Source organism: Protopterus annectens, chromosome 1.part0 (assembly GCF_019279795.1).
Source record: "Protopterus annectens isolate FY-2018-M chromosome 1.part0, PAN1.0, whole genome shotgun sequence".
NCBI lineage: Eukaryota > Metazoa > Chordata > Ceratodontiformes > Protopteridae > Protopterus > Protopterus annectens.
Genome location: NC_056725.1, coordinates 1,245,529,833 through 1,245,552,332, shown reverse-complemented (window position 1 = coordinate 1,245,552,332; position 22,500 = coordinate 1,245,529,833).

Below are 22,500 nucleotides of genomic sequence, written 5' to 3'. Positions count from 1 at the left end.
GCTGTGTGGCCCTGCCCCATGCTGTTCCTGCTGCAGTTGTTTCCACAAGATCATATTGTGTAGCATGGCACATACAAGGACAATTTGGGTGCATGAAGTTGGTGAGTACTGCAAGGCTCCACCGGATGTGTCCAGGCACTGGAACCGTGACTTGAGTATCCCAAAAAGATAGTCTATTATGATTCTTGTTTGTGCGTGTGCCTCATTATGGAGTTCATGTTCGGGTGTGTTTGCATTTCTGATGGGTGTCCCCAGCCACGGCTCTAGTATGTATCCAGCATCCCCCACTAGGTGACCGTGTGGGATGTCCCCATTGTCAAATCTCTGGTACAGCTGTGTCAGTTGCCAGATGGGTGAATCATGATAGCTTCCAGGGCAGCCAGCACACACGTTCAGTATTATGCCGTGGGCATCGCACATGACCTGGCAGTTGATGGAGGGGAAGCCCTTGTGGTTGATGTAGACCCTAACCCGTTCACTGGGTGGTGCTTTGATGTGTATGTGCGTGCAGTCTATTCCACCCACTACCTCAGGGTATTCTGCTATTTGGTGTAAGAGACGCATTTTGCTGGCCAACACCTCACGGGTGATGGGGAAATATATGTGCCCACCAACATGTGCTGTCATGGTATCCAGGAACTGGTGCAGTACCCTGGATGCTGATGCCTGTGAAATCCCCATCATGTCCCCAGTTGGCCTTTGGAAGGTACCTGTAGCTAGTATTTGTAGGCCTACACATACTTTGGTGTCCACTGGGATGGGCTCCCCTCTGTTAGTTCTGTGTATGAGGCGTGGCCGGCACAGCTCAACAATTTGCTGTAGGAGGTCCCTGTCCACCCTATAGCATTCCACTATATCCAGCTCATATAGCTCTTGGTAGGTTACCCTGGGTCTGTACACTCTTCTCTGTCTCCTCACTCTGGGTTGGTCAGCAGCATTCACATCCTCACCATCCTCAGCCTCTTCCACAAGTTGTATAATAGCTATTGCAGCCCCTAACATTTTGCTGTTGTGAATTTAAAAGTTCCCTGCTTGTTTACACCGGTGGTGTAGAGTGTGAGAAAAACCAGAGGGGTAGTTGTTTGCATAGTTTATAGTAGTGTTCTGGGCTGGGCTGGTCTGCTGCCTGTGTAATTGGCTAGTTCTGATACATTTCACCTGGCAGCTAAGCTAGTACTCCTTGATTACCTTCCTACTGCTATTTTCCCTTCCCATTGCCCTTCTGTTTAAGCCCGGGGGCATGCTGCACAAACAGAGTACTCAATTGTGCACACTGCTGCTATTTTCTGGTTTAACTTCTTTTTTCTTCCTGTAAAACCCGGTGCGCGAAGCGGACATCTGCTTACACATTGTAAAGAGTGCTAGGCAGGTTTAGACACACCCCCTAGCTTAGATGTGCTGAACTGGGAACAAACCCGAGCCACAGGGCTCCAATCTGCTTACAGTATGCCTGACACACCCACCCATGATGTCACCTACCTTCTAGTCTTGCACTAAGCTATTCATACTCTTACACTGTTAGGACTTGCCTCACGTGCTGGGGAAAACTGGGATTCACTATCATTCCCCTCATTTGCGTAGGATTGCCTGCTAATGCATAGTTACATGTGTCACACTGAGCCTCCCCCCTTAGCAACCACTATTCACTGGCCAAGTTGTCTTTTGCCTGCCATTGACTTGCATGGCAGAATACTGATTTTAGTTAGAATGCTTGTTTTAGGTTTATTTTCTTATTTTCCCACCTTTCCCGTTTGCTCTGCCCTATGCTTAAACAGCCGAGATCGGCAAAAATAAAATAAAAGTTGGAGTTTTTACTTTTTATATTGTTTGCAATGCCAATGGCATTATACTTGGCCATTGACATGCTTCTTCAATGATATGCTGCCTTTATTTGGAGTTGTCATGTCTCCATTTTGGATTTTGCAGAAATGTTCTCGGTTACAAACCGAGGACATTTCTGCAGATTACGCTAGTCCTGCACAGCCTGATTCCAGCTTCCTGGATAGCAGATTTACCTCATTTGCATGGTTTTCACCTGCAAATGGGGTAATTTGCATACAGGGGCTGGGAACGAGCAGGACTAGTGCAAGAGCGCTCGTGCACGTCAAACAAGCACATATGGGGATCGCTCGGCCGCCATATTGCCAACATTACCTCTTACACTAATCATGCACACCGTGCAGGGCTTGCTGAATCCTGGGGATAATCTTCCATTAGTAATTAGATTTAATTTATTTTACCTAAAATGACAATGGCCTATCCAAGCCCAGAAACTCAAACGTCATCATGTCCACTTAATGACTCAGTTCAGTGGCTGAAGTACACAGATGCAAAGCAAAACAAGCATACAAAAACAACCCCCAGAGTACGCTAATTTAATTAATTGTTTCTAGCATCAGATAGCAGTAGTAGTAGAAATTGATAGGACATATAGTATATGGCTAACGTATGACAGTCTATTAAGCTGGGTAATGCTAATCAAATCTTAACAACCTATTTCTTGAATACAATAAATTTATCTCAACTAATATCATCCAAAAATAAATTAATATATCCCAGAAATGTGAAACAGAGAGGAGTGATTAGAAAAAACAGAGGATATCATTTTTATTTCAAAGTTTTACTCGAAACAAAATGCATCTGTAACACAGAACCATGCATGACATAACTAATAGCTGTGTTAGTGAAGAAATGACTTTATGAAAATACTAGCAACACACTTACTTGGATTGTAATCAGTTCTACAAAGTGAGCCCTTCCCCCACACCAAAGTTGTATCATGGAAACCTAGAAAACTTTAGTTAAAAAGGCATGCATGAAATGGCCTTCAGTTTGTAGCCATGGTTCTTCTGTGGGCAGAAGCCATTGCACGCCTGCCAATCATAATGTAGGTTTGAAACAATTTCCTTAAAAGGTTTTTGCAGATATTTGATCCGAATAGTAGTATTATGCTTTGTGCTGTATGGAGTCTGTCTTTCACCATGCGGTTCCTGTTATATTGGCTGTAGCATTATCTTTAGTGAGAGCCTTGCAGGCACTTACCTGTAGGTCTGATCAGCATGATCCTTTGACTTGTAAATATAGAGCGAGGAAATGCCTGCTTTAATTTAACAGTGGTACCACTCCACACCACAAGCAGATGGAACTAGAGTAGGAAGTGGGGAAAATAGCAAAAAATAGCTAATATGGTCTTCAAAGCAGAATGGTAATGAAGACTGTTTCTTCAGAAACAACAAGCGTAGGCTAATAGGTAGGTTGCTTTACTGTGCACCATGCTCCTTACCTATCCTTTCCATTACTCCTGCTTTTTCACCTCTTTTGATTTGTTTATGGCCATGTTTAGTACACATCAACTGATTTTCACTTCAGTGGCATTCATTCCAAGCCCATTAAAAAGCAAAACTTAACTGGGAGAAGGGTGCTGTTTTACTTTTTTTTTTATTCTCTCATCTGTGAATTTTGTTTCTGGTATAGACTGTCAGGGAGCTAGTTTCAGACATCTCCTGACACTAAGTTTCAACTTGCCAGATAGTTAGCTAAGCAGTGGATTTAGTATTGTTTTCTATAACTTTTTAAATTAGTTTTATTTGGGTCTATGTCCAGCCATCGAATTAATATTACATAGAATGGCTGAACATTGAACGTTAGATATCGAAGTTGACTTTTACCAAACAGGCAAATCTTTGAAAAGAAATACATTGAATGGCCATAGTTGGCCAATCTAAATGAACAGTGACCTACTACTTACTAACCGATAAAGTAGCTATAACAGAACCTGCCCTTTCCCCAATTTAGTGCAACCTCAGAGTTGGTATATATAATTAACATGGGGTGCGGGGGGGGGGGAGCCCCGCACATAAGTGTTTGGTGTTCACAAAATCCTTTTGTTGTGGAAAGCTGTGCCCTCCACACCCCCACTAATTAAATATACCAACTTCAAAGTCACACTAAATTGTGAAAGGTAGCAGGTTCTGTTATAGTTACATTACAGGTTAGTAAGTAGTAGGTCATTGTTCGTTAAAGTTGGCTAGCTATGACCATTTGTTGTATTTCTTTTCGAAGATTTGCCTATTTGGTAAAAGTCAGTTTCAGTGTCTAATGTTCAATGTAATATTAATTCAATGGCTGAACACAGACCCGTTTTATTTAGCTATTTGCTAGATTCAGGAAGAAGACTCTGTCAGTAACTTACAATGGCCACTTACATCAGGGGAAGAGCAGGGTGGCATGCCCATTTGTCACATGTTGCTTAATGGGGCCTGTGGTGTCTTGCTTCTTTCTTTAGTTTGTACCAAGCTGCAATGAGGCTGTAAAAAGTACTCAACAACACATACTACATCTACCCTCATTAAAACTATATCAAACTGTAAGTATACTGTCAAATAGTAGAAGGCGAGGAAAATTATGCTTTTCTCTCCCTGGAAAAAAATATACTTACAACAGATTGTCATTTCCATGTTTTACCAACAGAGAACTTTCCTCTCATGTCATTAATCAAATATGTTTCACAGACAGAAGCTCTTTTTACAACTGACAAGTCTCTCCAACTTTGCTATTTCTTGGCATGTAATGGTAAGGATTTAAATGCAAGCATTATCCTGGGTAATCATTATAGAGTCTACAGCAAGTTGTATGGTGAAAAGACACACGCACACACACACACACACACACACACACACACACACGCACACACACACACAGACGCACACACACACCAAATTCCTTAACCTGTCTGCTCTCCCATTTTTCCTCCACCCCTATAGAACTTGAAGTGCCATTACAACATTTTTGTATTATGCTCTGGTGGCTAAGTGTATCCCCACCTCTAACTCCCATACAACTGTCAGTGCCATTACAGTACTTCTGATCACAGTAAGCCTTGGTGTCTAGTGGTTTTCCTCATTTCCAATCCCTGTTGTGTTGTTGATGCTGTTAAAGCACTTTAACAGCAAAACTTGGTGGTCTAAGGCATCCCTCACCCCCAGATCTCTGTACTGACATTGGTGCTATTAGAGCACTTTAAAAGTATTCCTTGGTGTCTAGTACATCCCCCTACTCCACCATCCCTTTACTGACATTGATGCCATTATGGCCCTTTAAGAGTAATTCCTGTTGACTAGTTTTTCCCTTCACTACATTTATGGTAGGCGGTTGAATAAAGCCATGTTCAATACCATGACATAGTGGGGATGGATGAATTCTTGAATTGCTTGGCTGTGTAGATGAATTCCTGGAGGTAGTTCTCGAGGCAACACCTGGCTAATTAGCATATGCCTCCATCCCAGGAATGCATCAATAGCATTCAGCATGGATGTGGTGCCAACCCTATGCCATGTTGTATGTCTTTGTAGTAGAGGGCTGTGTCAGCAGTTGCTGAATCATGGAAGGGATTATGTGCACACTGTGATGTCTTCCTGAATCCTCCCTATATTTCACTGAAATGTCTTGCACTGTTTAGTGCATATGGCCATGTATTCCTGTAGAACTTTGGCTTGCATTTCTCCCATGGATCAATATGATAATCTGTACATATTAGTTTGAAACAGTACAGTTTTAATCAAACATACGACACTACATTTTTTTTTTGTTTGCTTACCCCACCCCACAAGGGAAATAAATGTATATGAATCAGCATGCTTAATATTTGTTTGATGAAGAACATAGATTTACTTATATGATAAAGGTGACTGTGTCAGCATCACCTTTCATAACAGTCCTGGTGTGTAGTTATGTTTCCGTATTTCCCATTGGTCCAGGATCTCTGCACATGTAATAATCATAAAAGTAAATTTCATGCCTGAGAAATGTATTTTATTCCCTCTCTTCTGGTTAGTTATGGTGACCTCCAAAATGGTATTTCTGTGGCTATAAAAAATAGAAAACAAAGAAGGGTACACTGGACTGCTGCTGAAAAAAAATACTCTGACAATGCCACATTTTTTATAAATAAAGGATACTAGACTGCTTGCTACTCTAAGATGGTTTAATGATCAACTGTCTATGCAAGACAACACTAAAAAACACCATCACTTAGAACATGGTTATATATTCACATATTATTACAAGGAAATTAATCGGGTAGATCGCTTGCAGTCTACCCACTGCAATTTCTACTGTTTGCTACCTGTTTCACAGAGGGTTTGTGGGGTGACACCAGGGATGTATTTCCAGTCACCCACCCACACATTTGGGTTGCTTTTAATGAGAGTGAGGGAGTGACTTTGCTTAATATGAAGGGGAAGCCTGTTTTAGAAGAGATGAATTCTTTGAATGAGGTGTCTATCATACTAGTAAGTTCAGTTTATGATACAGTGAAGGTTAAGTTCTTTAGTATGGGTGTTCATATTGTTGCTGGCTTTGAAAATATGAAGAAGGTCACACAGGGCTGAGTTATTTGAGGCCTTGTAAACCAGGGAAGGGCTGACAATACTGAGTCTGCAAGAGAGATGTCAGCCTTAGGTGATATGCATTGGTTGCAGAATTCAGGCCCTTGACTTTCTTTGTGAGAAAAGTTTGGGAGTTTTTCAAGTTAGATCATATGTTTGGACAGTTACATACCAAAGGAAGCATTGTATTCATGGGCCTAAAACAGGAGGACTAGTGAGGAATGATAGACCGGGAAACAAAAGTTTTAGTAATCAGCAAGGCTACATAGAAGGATTTCCTAAAAACCATGGCTGCATGGTTGTCAAAGGAGCACTCATTTTCAACAAATGTGACATTGATAACTGTGTCAGTTTTGAGGAAGGTATAACATTACTGTGGTAGGAGAAGGAGTGCACCTGTTTGCCAAAGGATACAATACTACAATTTTGGTCATTTAGTACGAGACTCTGATTGTGGCACTGTTTATTTGTGTGTTTCAGACATCCATGTGGAATCTGAAAGCTTTAGGTATTGGCAAACGTAGTCAGCTATGGGCCCTTGACTTCATCTTTGCTGTCAGAGAAGCAAATATCAAAGAGATGCAGCTCCAGTACAAAGCCCTAGGGTGCATCACTTTTTTGAGGTGAGTGTACCTCCAAACATAATTTCATGGGTTCTGTCTATGAGTTAGTTTGCTATCCATCAGGTAACAAAAGGGTTTAAATTTAGTCTGGTAAGTTTATCTGTGATGCCTTTTTTGATAAATGGTGTCAAATGCTTTGGCTAGATCAGGGTAAGCTATGTGTACATTATGGCCTTAGTGATGTCTTCAAAGAAGTCAACCTTGTTTAGCAGGCAGGGTATAATTTTCACAAACCCAAACTGATTTGTGCCAAGAGACTTTAGGCTGCCAATGTCTAAGTATAGGAGGTTGAAAACAATGTCTTCCATTGTCTTGCAGATAAGGCTCATGAGGTTTATAGGTCTGTAGTTACCAGCATCTGTTTTGAGGTGATATTTGTGTTGGGGGATAACCACCAAGGTTCATCAAGTTTCAGACACAAGGCCAGATAGAAAGTTGAGGTACAGCAGATTGTGGAGTGTCTCAGTAAGATAGTGCTTTATACTGGCAAGGAAGCACCCCAGCAGATTTGTGGGTGTCACTGTGCAAATTGAGAGCTATCGTAGATTCTTCCATAACACAAATATCTTGCAAGAGGGTCTAACACAGACAAATGACTGGTGTCAAAGTCACAAACTAAAACTCAACACCAAGAAATGCATTATAGTGCCTTTCCCCATGCTAACTACTCCAGTCATAAGACGCTTCTAATAGTTGATCCAGTAGCTGGGGATCGGAGAACATATGTAGATAATAATCGGGCCTTTGATCAATAAGTGGTCAAGGCATACCTCTCAACTGTACAGATATTTGCAGAATGTCCAGATTTTTGCCCCATACTTTTGGTTTGTTTCTCATAAAATTGTGATTTTCTGACAAATCACTGGCAAATCATTGAAGGTTAAAGTAAAAAAATAATGACAGACATTTGTTTTTTCAGACTTCATACCCTTCAGAAAATTCATACTAATACCAAAAACTCTTATTCTATTAATTTTCTAAGTTTATAAGAGCAATATTTAAAAAGTGTCCCTATTTTTGGGCCTTTGTCTCCTCATTATTTATGGCTTTGTCCAGATTTCTTGCTCTAAGAGGTTGAGAGGTATAGGCCAAGGTAGTGAGAAAATCATTCTATATCACCCAGCTTATAAGTAAGGGCATGGCATACAAGTCCAAGACATACCAAAGGCCCAAAAATAGGGACATTTTTAAATATTACTCATACTAACTTAAAAAAAATTGATAGAATAACATGTTTTGCATCAGCATGAATTTTCTGCAGGGCATGAAGTCTGAAAGTCAAATGTCTGTAACTATTTTCTGACTTCAACCCTCAATGAATTGCCATTGATTTGCCATAAAACCACAATTTTATGAGAAACAAACCAAAAATATGGGGCAAAAATCTGTACAGTTGAAAGGTATGGTCCAAGGAAGTCATAGTGCCACTTTATTCAGCCCTTATCAGGCCTGTCCCTTTGTCATGTACCTGACCAGTTGGAATTCTCAGAAAGGTTCCTTAACAGGAGAGTCCATGGTTTAAACACATTGTCCTATACATATCACGTTAAAGCCCTGTCCCTATACTCTACCTTCTACAGGTTACTGAGATGAGATCTATACTTGGCATACAAGACATCCTTGGGTCTGGCTCTGATGGACTTTATGCACATCTGCAAAACTAACAGCAGGTTCCTGACCCAGAGGCTCCCCAGACTCTGGAATAGACTGCCCATACATGTCAAGCAGAGCACCTCTTTGGCCCTCTTCAAAAGGAACCTTGACGATTGGATGGGAGAAAGGAAATTCACCCCGGGGATCATGTCAATCACCCTGCTAGACAGGGGTCCAGGGAAGTAAATAGTGTGGGAAGAAATGGCCAGGGAATTGTTATGGCTAGGCTTGTATAGACCCTAGGGCCGATAGCCTAGTACCAACCTATGAACCTATGAAGCTATGAATCAGAACCACTACATCCAAGGATTTAAATTTTGCTCGTGACATTAATAAGACAAATTTGTGGTAGAAACAAATAAAAGTAAAAAAGCCAACCGAAACAAGTAAATCCAAGAGAATGGCAGAGGAAACTGTACGAACACAAACCACAGTTCAAAGCAAAATAGCGTACAGGAACTTTAATAACCGCTTTCATCACACGACTTCATCAGAATACACTCCATTAAAAAAATCAATGTCTTAAATACATACCTAAATTGCCAATCAACATAATTATAATCAATTAAATAATTAATTTAAAATTTAAAACCACAATATTCAAATTTCAAAGAAAAAAGACAAATCATTTTGTTTATTGATGGCTAGTTTACGATATTTTAAAAAACATTTGATGTTGATAGTCTCATTTAAACCAGGTACTTTATCAGAATTTAATCTAATCTGCCATAGCGTCTCCCTTTGTTACAAATAGTTTTTAAAATCCCCGGCTCTTTTATCTGGTTTACAAACCTCTAAAATGGAGAAAACAAATTTTTTAAAAAAACAACAAACAACAGAGTGCTTGTATAACGCATTGTTTTCATCTTTACATCTAATGCTGTATAGATGTTCTTTAATACGGGTGCCCAGACTTCTAGTAGACTGGCAATTTAGGTATGTATTTGAGACATTGATTTTTTTAATGGAGTGTATTCTGATGAAGTCGTATGATGAAAGCGGTTATTAAAGTTCCTGTACGCTATTTTGCTTTGAACTGTGGTTTGTGTTCGTACAGTTTCCTCTGCCATTCTCTTAAATTTGCGGTAGAGTTGTCACCTCACAGTTAGATGTTGCCCGTTCGATTCTCAGTTAGAGCGTCTTCTGTGTGGCGACATGCGTGAATGGGCATTCCTTCATTGAAGGTTGTGCATTAGGCTTGGCAAGCCAGCACGTCAAAATCTACTGCCAATCATTAGCAGACTGGAGTTCCGCTGTGGTGACCCCTAACCGGGAAAAGTCGAAAGAAAGAAACAAACAAACATTAATAAGACAAATTAGTGAGACAGATATGTGTCTCAGAGGATCCCCATGCTCTGGAACAGACTTCCTATTCATGTGAAGCAAAGTCTATCTCTAACCCTATTTAAGCTTAACCTTGACCAATGGATGGAAAATTGGAAATTCACCCTGGGTCTGGCCCCTGTGTCTGTGACAGAGGCAAACAGTATTGCCCAAATTAACATACCGCCCTCACACATAACCTCTAGAAACTTCCTAACTGACGTAACCCCTCTTAATAAACACCCATGATTCATAGGGACACAGATGGGCTGGATTGCATGGCTAGGCTTATAAAGGCCCTGGTGGTCATTAGCCTGGTATATAACTATGAAGCTATGAAGTATTTTTCACTTTTGAGAAAACCTTTTGAGCTTGTTTAGGGGAGATGCTTGGAGGAGGAGGCCATCAAAGGGCCAAATGTTTGTAGTCTAGGTGAAGACAGGATGGAGAAATTTGAATTAAGTTTGACTGTTAATAGTTCAGCTATGTCTCTATGGGCAGAGTAGGCAGAGTTATTATGTATCATCTCAAAACAGTGCTAGGTGTTGCTTCTGATGATCCTAATATAGTTGAAGAAGTACTTGTAACTATCTTTGACAGAGGTGGCAGCTTTGAATTCATACTTAACACAGGAAAATTTGATTTAGTTTCTAAGCTATTTGTTTAACATTTTAATTTAATTTTGAGTTGTAACATTTGCAGTTTGTTACTAAGGGAGGGGATATTTTTCCTTGTTATAAAGCTTGTTTATGCATGGATTCCAGCAAATGGTTTTATTCCTAAACTTGGTGCTGAATTTGTTATAGACTGGGACCAATGCCCTGATGCAGGTATTGAGGTAAGAATAAAACCCTTCCATGAATGCAGCAGTGTTTGCTATTGAGTCTTAAAGGGAAGGAGATTCTCAAAACTACTCTGTTTACCACACAGTTGAATTAAATTTGCCTTAGATAAATCTCTAAATAGGTTATGGTCTGTGAGTCTTTTATGTTGGGTTCTAATTCTGGGAATTATTGCTGGATGATCATCACTACTGAAGTTGCACCCCAACCCCATATACAAAAATGGGAAAAAGGAGTTGTGGATGGATTGATTGATCAGACCTAACCAGGAGAGTGTAATTATAGATGCAAAGCATAATGGTGAAATAATATTTACAATGATCAGATCCAACATAGTTAATTCTATGTATGGCAGCATACAATCTGGTCTAGTGTGTTTGCATTAATGAAGTCTTGAAAGTGTTGAGCATATTTAATTACAGCAGTGAAAGTATTCCAATTAATAGACAATTAATTGAAATCCTTGTGTAAAATAGTATTTGATTTGATAGTAAGGGACTCCAGCTTATTTAGATGTAGCTCTTCAGTTGTGGAAGTTATGGATGGACATCTGCAGTTGGTAGGAAGCACAAGGGGTTTAATTTATAATTACTAGAATGCAAAGGAGGTCATAGTTATTGTCCAGCTCAATACATCTAAAAGTGAAGGAGTCGTGAATGAATATGGGCAAAGCACCAGTGGCTGCAGAGGTACCGTCAGTGGAGGATGTGAATGCATGGTGAACATTGAACTTGGGCAGGAAAGGTGTGTTATCATTACACTGGAACTATGCTTTAGTAATGTTGCAGTTGTTTCTAATGCTAGGAAGGCTTTTAAGAAGGGTAGTTTCTAACTAAGGCTTCTAGACACTGAGGAGCACCACCCTGATGTTGTCCTGCTTCAGTTTGGCTAGGCTGGTAGATGGAACAGGTTTACATTGCTTAAGAAAGACACTTTGTGAGTACAGAAATTCCTGACCAATATAGAAAGCCTTGCAGTGAATGTATTCTATCATTAGCATTATATATCGATCATTTGTTCAAAAATATTCCATTCAAAATTAATGAATGCAAACGTGATCAGTGAACTGTATACTTTTGCTGGAAATCAGATTACCCAAAACCCAAAATGTTTTCCCGTGAGTGTGTCATTTCCTGCTAACAAGCATAGGGGCTGAGAACCATCTATTAGATGATGATGGAGTGATACCTTTATGAGATGAATTAACACGTCATGTCTGGCATGGCCTTATAGAGGTATTTCTTACACAAGAGTGATAAGCAATGGTAGGATACAAAATGGACCTGTATATAATGAAAGAGGACTGAGGTGCTGCTGGGAATTGTGCGCTAATGAGAGTTACTTACTGAAAGCAATCGTAAATGCATGCACTCTGCCTGTCAGTCTTCCTTTCTCTTTCTCTCATACATATACACAAACAAACACACACACACGCACACACACACACACACACACACACACACACACACACACACACACACACACACACACACACACACACACACCATACAGTACACATTGATAATATAGTCTGGAAAAAAGTGGAAGCTTCCATATGATTTGCATAACTCCTCCAAATACCAAAAACATTTTCTTAATCACTTTTTGCAGACCAATAGTATATACTAAGCAAAAAATGCATTCCTAATACATGATGATTAACCTTCATCTTCATAAAGGAGGAAGAAAGGAAGAGTGCAATAAATTAAGTAGTTGGCTCAGTATTAACTCTTTTTTAAAGAATTTGGTGAAATAGCTCAAAGATGGTAAGAGATTTGTGAAAGGAAAGGGAAGAGGCCTCCACGGGCCAATACAACAAAAATACATTTCCAAGAAAATTAAGCTCTGGATCTGAAATTCACTCAAACTAATAAACTGAATTTGATTAACAGAAAAAGGATGCTGGTGATCATTGCTTAAAAAACTGGCAAAATATAAAATACTATCTGGGAAAGTAAGAACAATTAAAATGATAATGCTTACACATAGCTTATACTTAAGTAAGCAATAATGCCCAATATTGTGTCGGTTATTGTGTAAATAGCCAATGCCCACAGGTTGTCTGAGGCCTGATGTTGCAGGCCTGATGTTTCAAACTTACTGTATTATATGAAAATGTTTTTGGAAAAAGTATTTTACATCCAACATATAAGTTATAAAATTATTTAATGTCTACACACACACACACACACACACACACACACACACACACACACACACACACACACACACACACACACACACACATACACACACACACACACACACACACACACACACACACACACACACACACACACACACACGCACACACATACACATATAGATAGAAAAACGCACATACACACATTTAGAAAGACCAAACCCCATATAAATATATGGGTCCACTTCAAAATACTGACTTTCAAAATACCTAACTCAAAATACAGAGACCAAAATCTCTAAAGCTCAATATAATGAAAACTCAAAATACAGAAACTCACAATATCGAAAAAATAGCACAGTACAGCAACACGGGTCTATATTATATCATCGAACGCTTAAAGTGAACGATGAATAATCGACCCCATGTAAGCGAAAGCTTACAATCTCAAAAGAACAGAACAGCGATTTTTTTTTCAGAGGGAAAAAAAAATCGCTGTTCCAAAAAAAAAAAAAAAAAAAAAAAAATTGAAAGAATACATAAAGTGGGGGGCTTTGCCCACCACACCCCCCTACTTAAATATAACAACTCTGAGATCACACTACAGTGCTGAAAATAGCAAAGTAACAAAAGCGGCCAAACAAATTCTTTCTACCTTTTCGTTATTTTAAGTTTGACAAAGACGCATTCAATAGAATGCATCTTCGGTCATTTAATAGGAACCCCAGCAACACAACTATATTGCAGCAGAACTGCATACAGAAACATATTACTCTTCTATAGGTATAGGCAGGGGGGCAAGCCCCCCTGCACCCACCATGTGGGGGGCTATGCCCCCCACACCCCCTGCTACTTAACTAAACTAAAGCTTATACTTGGAGAAGAGTAATATGGTTTGTGTTTTATTTGTTTCAGTATGTGCTTGTGCTGGAATATAATAAGTGTTGGTATGCTGTGTGTTTTCAGTATTTTGTATATATATATATATATATAGAGAGAGAGAGAGAGAGAGAGAAAGAGAATTAAAGGAAGCACTTTTATCAGCATCTAGTGTCTTGAAAGACACCAAAGATTTCTTGGGATTCATTGTCCAGATATATGCATTCAGTAGCCAATTTGAAGTATTACTGCATCGTGAGCATGGACATTAACAGTCTTTTTACCATAATACCTAATGGCTATGGTATTTCTACTCTAAGGAATTTTTTTGCAATCAGGGATGGCTACACTAAGGAAAAAATTGATTTACTATGTTACTTGACATAGTGCTTAAGAATAACATCTTCCTATATGAGGGCAATATATACTGACAGAAATGGGGAGTTGCCATGGGCACTCCCTGTGCTAATACCTATACCAATCTAGTATTAACCTTCTGGAAGGACAATTATGTATTAAACAACAATGCTTTTGGTCCGCATGTAAATTATTATAAACGTTTTGTGGACAATGTTTTATTATGTGGCATGGACCTGTTGATATGCTATATGAGTTTGTAAAATATTTGGAAGATACAAACAAGTTTTTAAGATTCACCATGCAATATTCTATGACCAAGATTGATTTTCTGGACATTACCTTAGAATTATTTATTTATTGTTTATTTATTTATTACATTTGTTGACTAGGTATGTCCGACTGGGCCAGAAGCCTGTTTTCAGCGGAGACTCTGGGAGAAAAAAAAACTCCACAAGAATCCAAAAAACAAACAAACATAGGAATAGCAACATTAGTGCAACAGAATTATATACAGCATCAAGAGACAGTGCAAATGCAAGGTCCTGGTAAATATAGAAGAACCAGGGAGAAAAAAAAAACTCCACAGTAGTACAAAAAATAATCAGAAGTATAACAAAAAAAGTAGCAGTAAATCTAAATGCAATCAGTAGAAGTGTAGAAATACAGTTGCAGTAACAGGCAAGAGACAGTAGCTATAATATAATATAATGTGTAGAACTGTACAATAGTAGCAATGAGTGAGAAAAAACAGATAGTATGAAAGTAAAGTTAGAAGGCAAGGAGAAAGGAAAAAGAAAGAGTTGGGAAAAATAGATTAGCCTGAGAAGAGGCAAGAGCACAGCCAGTGCCTTTTAAGGTGTTCTTTTAACAGTGATTTGAACTGTTCATGTACTGGATTATTTGTTATTGTGTCTGGAAAAGAGTTCCAGAGTTTAGATATTTTGTGTGAATAGAGGGAGCTACCATGTTGGTTGTGGGACTTGGTTACCTTTAGTAGAAGTTTGTTGGAAGATCTAAGGTGTATTTGTCTTAGGTTGAACTAAAGAAGAAATGTCAGGGCAGTTGTTGGTATAATATATTCATTTATGAGCTAAGGATAGTTGAAAGATAGAAGGTTGGGAAGCTCAAGCCAGTTTAATATAGAGAGAACTAAGCAGTAGTGGAATCTGTGTGGGAGATTAGTGGGAAATCTAGCAGTTTTGCGGTAACATGATTCAAGATTGCTGAGGTCAGATTTTCGAAGGTTAGTAAATATGAGAGAGCCATAGAGAAGGCTAAATAGAAGGTGTGTGCGGCCAGTAGCAAGTCTGGGATTGGGAGTTATAAAAGGTTTGGCCCTGTAAAGGGTACCTAGTTTGATCTGAACTTTTTTGATGGTTTAGGCGATATGAATGTCAAATTTGAGGTTGTCATCTATGATAACACATAAAAGTTTAGTGTGGTTAGTAGAAGTGATATAGGTACCATTTGTAGAGATAATTGACAGAGGGAAAGGGGAAGATCTGGACTTTTTGTTACTGGAAACTATGATTTTGGTTTTGTTGGGATTTAAAATGAGTCGGTGTTGGGAGAGGTAGGATTCAATGTCCTGAAAAGAGGATTGCATTTTTAGTTGGAGTTTTTGGGGAGATGGTGCTGAACAGGTAAGTGTAGCATCCTCTGCATACTGTATTATGGAGACATGCTGGGTTGCTGTACTAAGATAGTTGTGAATATGATGAAGAGGAGTGGACCGAGAATGGACCCTTGGGGTAAGCCCACGGTGATGGGGAGTAATGGGGAAAAAGAGTTTTCCCACTTTGTATCTTGCTGACGATTAGAGAGGTAGCTGTGGAACCAAGTTAGTGAAGATAGACTAAGGCCATAGGTAGATAACTTATTTAGCAGAAGCTGGTGAGATACGGTGTCAAAGGCTTTAGACATGTCAAGGAATATAGAAGAGACATGCAACCCTTCATTCATGAGGTGGTGGATGGTGTCAGTGAAGGTTAAAAGGGCAGTGCATGTTGAGAATTGGAAAGGAGGTTATTGCTAAGGAAGTAGTTTATGACCTGGTTGTGAATGCATTTTCCTAAGATTTTAGCTAGGGGAGGATGTATGGCTATGGGAAGATAGTTGGTTAGCTCTTTGGAGGGCCACCTTTGTGGAGAGGTATAATACGAGATATTTTCCATATAAGTGGAACATACTGATCAGGATTGAAATGGGGTAAGCAATTGAAGGGGCAGCAAGTTTAAAATATTCATTGGGAAGTTTGTCTGCAGCAGTGCAGCATGGTTTGAGTTTGGTCAAGAAATGTTTTATGTACTTAGTTTATATAAGTGAGAAGGAGGAGGGGCTGGGATAGTTAATGGCTGGGGTGGGGACAATGAGTGGCTAGGTTGTCTGGTTGTTTAGAAGAAAGGTGATGTAGTTGATAAAATGGGTGTTAAATTGAGTTGAGATAGGGACAGATTCATCTGATATAGCAGGAGGGGGATAGAGGTATGTCCTGGATCTAGGAGTTGATTGATGAACGCCAGAATTTTTGAGGGTTGTTTTAGTTATTTTGCTGACAGGATAGGAAGTATAATTGTTTGTCTTTTTTTTTTTGTTTTTTTGTTGATAGTTAAGGAGGTTGGATTTGTCTTTGGATGCATGATAAGCTGACCAAGCTTTGTCACTATGTCTCATTAGTAGTTTAGTTGCTTTGATTAGCCATGGGAGGGATTTGGATCTAGTACGAACTTTTCTTGTGAGGTCAAGATTATTAAGAATTGTGAGGAAGGTTTCACTGAAGTACTGAACAGCCTCATCTAATTTTAGGTGCTTAAGTGAGGACCATTTACACTGTTGTAGTAGAAGGTTGAAAGTAGTAATTAGATGTGATGCAGGGTATTAATACCACTCTGCACTTGAAGGATTGTAAGAGAAATAATCTTTTGGCTTGAGACAATATGCACCCCCCCCCCCCACCACCTCTACGACAATATTATGAAGGGCCAATTATTAAGAAGGTCTAGGCTGCATACCAGAAATTAGGATTTTGAGAAGGCTAGCCAAATACTCGGCAACACTCTATGCATAGAGACTATAAATACAAGGAATTCCTGCATCACTTAAATGAGGTTAAACAATGGAGAAGTACGAAAGATAGACCTTATTTTTTACAAAGAGATGATACAGATATTTCTTCTCACAATACCATGCCACATAATGACCGTACCAGGGGCATTTTAACTTTTTCTAGTGGTATTGGATACATTTGTGCCATAGAGAGAAACAATTGGAAAATGTTCCTTAGTGATGATAACATTAAGAACATAGTGGATGGTATCCCTGCTTTTAGTTTCAGGAGCAACAAAAACCTTAAAAGTATACTATGCCAGGGGCATGTCAACCAGGATCAACCTTGATCAAGTCGGTTAGGAAACTACCCATGTAGAAACAGCACTATGTGCAAATATATTTCAAAAATGCCAGGCTTTGTGCATCCAACTACTTCCAAGGGATACATGCCAAGGTTTTATGCTGACTGGAAAACATGCAATGTGATCTACATTGCATGCTGTCAACTTTGTCAAAGCTTTTGTACTGGAAAACTAAAAGACAATTTAAAGAGAGACTTTCTAAACATATTAGCAATATTCGTTTGAAGGATGAGAAGAGTCCATTGATTAAACACATTGTATTGAATTCTCAGCATTTTTCCTCTTTTCAGGTCTTGCAAATTGTATCTGAAAATATTTGAGGTGGAGATATAATGAAGAAAATTTAATTTCCGGAGATGCAATGGATAGGAGACCTACGAGCTGACACAGCTCCTGGTCTTAATACATACCTTCTCCTTAAACCTGCCCTCAAGAAATGTAGGCCAAATTATCATTCCTGATTGGATTCAATGGGTTTTTAAATATTTGCTTGCTTAAGTTTGAATGAGATCTGATGAAGGGTACAGAACGTATCTTTTATGTGACATATTTTAATGGTTATATTCATTAAGGTGATATAGTTTATAATCTACACCTTGGTGGCTGTGATACTTGGCTATCTTTGTTGTTTTTATACATTTCGGTATCGACCTTTTGCAGCCGTTCTTCTGGTTTTGTTTTGTTTTATCATTTTATATATATATATATATATATATATATATATATATATGTGTGTGTGTGTGTGTGTGTGTATATATATATATATATATATATATATATATATATATATATATATATATATATATATATGGGTCTAGGACTATTCTCTGAAAGCACATTTCACTGAAACACATTTGACTGTGCACAATTCACTGACAGCTTAATTCACTGAAAACACAATTCACTGAAACACATTTCACTGAAAGTTATATATGTCCTTTTCCCCACTGTAGTGCACCCTGGAGTTAGTATATATAGTAAGGGGGTCACCGCCCCCCCACATTGGGGGGGTGGGGGCGTAGCCCCCCTTTCATTTTAAATATTTTGAACTATATACAGGGATACTTGCAATTCCAATATGTTACTCTTTTTTGAAAATAATATATATCCAAATTATGTGGGGAGCTACACCCCCCCACACCCCCCACTTACTATATATACTAACTCCAGGGTTTCACTACAGTGGGGAAAAGGCCATATATAACTTTCAGTAAAATGTATTTCAGTGAATAGTCCTAGACCCATATATATATATATATATATATATATATATATATATATATATATGTGTGTGTGTGTGTGTGTGTGTGTGTGTGTGTGTGTGTGTGTGTGTGTGAGTGTATATACATACATATATATATATATATATATATATATATATATATATATATAGTAGATTATAGGGGTTTACTTACAATGAATGCAATCTGTCATTGCTACCATCCTGCACTAAAGCTGCTATGTCATCCAATACATGCCATAGAAAATTTGCAGTAAACGTATCTCACAAAAAAATCACTCTGGCATAAAAAATCCTCTTCATCGGAAATGCACCTTGACAGATGAACAAATCACCCATTCATGATGGTCTTCTTTTCAACAAAAGTATGGGTGCTGTCAAAATGTAAATAATTGTGTGAAAAGTGGATTTTCTGAAAATATTACATTTAACGTAATGTACAAAAAAGTACATTCAGTAGCTTCTACCCTAAAGGAGAACTCCAAGAAATCAGTAAATGATTAAAAACATGAGAAAAATTCCATGAATGTTTAATTACTGCTATGTCTCACAAAAAAGTATAATCCAAGAATCTCATATATGTTCTCAAGATAAAATCCTATATTTATTATGTTGCTAATAATGTAGAATTGTTTTGGCAACTATTGGGTGCATGCCCCATCCTTGCAATCCCTAACATTTGCTAGAACTATTCACCCTCAATGGTGAAACATTTTATATTAAGACAAGTTCCACGAACAAGCAAAGATTGTTAATTATGTTTCTTAACCCACTATTAATGGTAATGTTTTCTTTGAACCAATCCAGTCCAGCTTCTTGGGGAACCACCATGAAATCAGCTTTCACATTCCCCATGATCAATAGGTCACCATCCTCATAGCTCAAATCCCTAATTTTATAAAGGAAATGCCTTAAGTCCTTGAAAATGCTAGGTAATGAAACACCAAAGTATTTTAATTTGAAATCAGTAAACATTGCGATGGGTTCAGTCTTAGATCTCCCCGTTGAAAGTATGGGACATAAAGGTGGATCCTGAACATTCTTGAACATTCTTAGGAAAGGAGACTGGGGTATTAGGCTAAATATTTGTTTCTGTAAGTACATGTGCAATCCTAGTGTGGATGTGTATGTTGGAAGCCCCTACTCAGGATAGAAGTGCATTTTGCCTTTATGCTTTTGGGGGAGGTTGCATTTGTTGAACTGGTTATTGAGTTACATTTGTATGCACTTTTCCTTCCTTTAACCTTCTGTGTACCAGTGTTTTGTCTTAAGAGACCATCACTCTGGTTACTATCAGATCTTTTTGGAGAAGTGGAGTCGAAAAAAGGAGCATAATCCCTGTACCTCACATACTGAGGTTGCACACTGATTAGCAGTGGTGGGTTTCCAAGTCCTGCAATGTTAGCCTGGTCCTCCACATTCAGATAGCTGGGGGGGGGGGGGTGTCATCAGTCACATTTGGATTGTCAATGGCAGTCTTCAAACCTCAATATTGCCAGTAAACGGTGACATTTGGTGGTAGTGCCATACCATCAATCACTCTTGGGTTTTAGATTTTTACAGAGTACTATTAACAGACAAGGACTTATAGAAGAGATAATGGATCTAGGGACTAGGAATATACTTGTGTAACATGGGCATAACCAAGAAGAACAGAAAGCAAATAAGGCACTGTCTCTACAGGGCTATTTAGCTCTGCAAGATAAATTTAGATCATTACCTGAAAGTGTAGAAATGTTAGGTCAATTGATGGACTGGGCCACTGTCTTTAGTTAGACTAAATCAGCAGAGAAATCAGTAGCAGCACTGAAGCAGATGTTTTCTAAACTGAAAGTAAAACATAAGAGAGTTTCACAAAGTTGTTGACTGACTTTGCTTAGTATATAAAATATCAAAATAAAACAAAGAAATGGTTGACATCCATTTGACCTTTTGATCTTTCTGTGCATGTTGAAACAATGAAACACATTGTACTCCAGAAAGTGTTAGGTAATATGCCTTCATAAGCCAAAATGAAAATGAGCAAAGTGACCTGATGTTGGATCTTAAAAGACAAAAGAGACATACATTTCAGACCCAAGCTGACATTGTGTTTACAGAGGGGAAAGGAAACTTTCTGGCAGGAGCTGCAAAAGGTTAACAATATCCCCTTTGATATAAACTAAAACATCAAAAATGTGCAAACTGACAATGATTTTCTAATGACTTATATCTAAGATAGTGAGAAAAAGTCAAGAACTGTACACTGACTTGAAATCACAACAAAGAAGTGGCCCAGTTAATTCAATAAGAGAAATCTTAAAATCTAAATGAAAGTAAACAGTTGACAGTGATCAATTAAGGGTTTAAAAAGAGTATGGGCAGGATTCAGAAAACTTTGCTGTATAGCATTAAAAGAATTTGCATAAAGGGCAGCCACAGGATGTGTGTGATTCTGTAAACCCAGTTACAAAACATGGTTAGGCCACATAGTGTGGTCAGCTATTCTATAAGCTGAAGACTGTATAATGAGGTGCCTTGTCAAATAATGAGGCAAAACAAGATGAATGAGTAATTCAAAAATGTTTAAATGCTGCATAATGGAGTTGAGTTTGCTTTATATTTGAACCTGACCATATGTCAGTGATCAGATGGAGTACACTACCCAGTTATGTTTGGAGTTGCTACAACCATTGTAAATATGCATCTGCAGGATGCTGTCATTGTATTTTCTATTCCTGACAATGTGTACATTACCCTGGGTGTGCAGGGTCATTTGACTGTATTTAACATTTTATCCCTTCCATGACATCAGTATAATTGCCAGTACCATGACTGAATGATGGAAAGCACAGATTCTGAGCAGCAGTATCATACTTTTATTCTGAGGTCATTACGGTGCAAGCAAAGCAGTGAGTTATTTTTTCTCCTTCTCCTCCCCTTACTAACAATGCCACCTTTCATTGCAAGTCTTCTTGTATACGCAGTCCATGAATCCATCCTCAGTTCACGTGTTTCTATCCTTCCCAGAAGCATCATCAAAAATCTTTTTACCACTTTTCCTTCTTTGCATGTTATAAATTTTAAATTTTCATATGGCTCAGCAGTACTGAATTCCTTGGTATTTCCCGGTTTTGAGGGCAAAATAATGGGGTGCCATGAATTTCCGAATGGCCCCCTTCTATTCCCAATTTCTCTTTAACTTAGCTTGTTGTGACACAGATGTACAAAAGGGAACAGTTTGCATACTGAGAAGCAGCTAAGTCAGCACCAGAAGCTTTTGAATAAAACAAAACTGATGCTAGGGTGCTGTAAGTTATTTTTGATCAAAGTACAAACATGTTTGTATGGTGTATACCATTTTTAAAGATGAAGGAGACAGCATCAATTTTTTAAAGATGATTATGATGAATGCACTTAAAGGTGAAGTAATGAATCAGAAGCGATGACCAATTGACAGCTCACTGCTGGTTTTGTTCTTCTTGTTGTAGAGCTTTGCTGCCTAGTTACAGTTATACCAAAAGAGAACAGACAGACACCTTTGTGGAGAACTTTGAATGAAGTCCTGATGTATGGTTGTATATATGAATGAATGAACGAATGAATGGAGAGGCGTGAAGGAGGCATGTCACCCAATAGTAGGGCTTATTTCTTTTCCAACA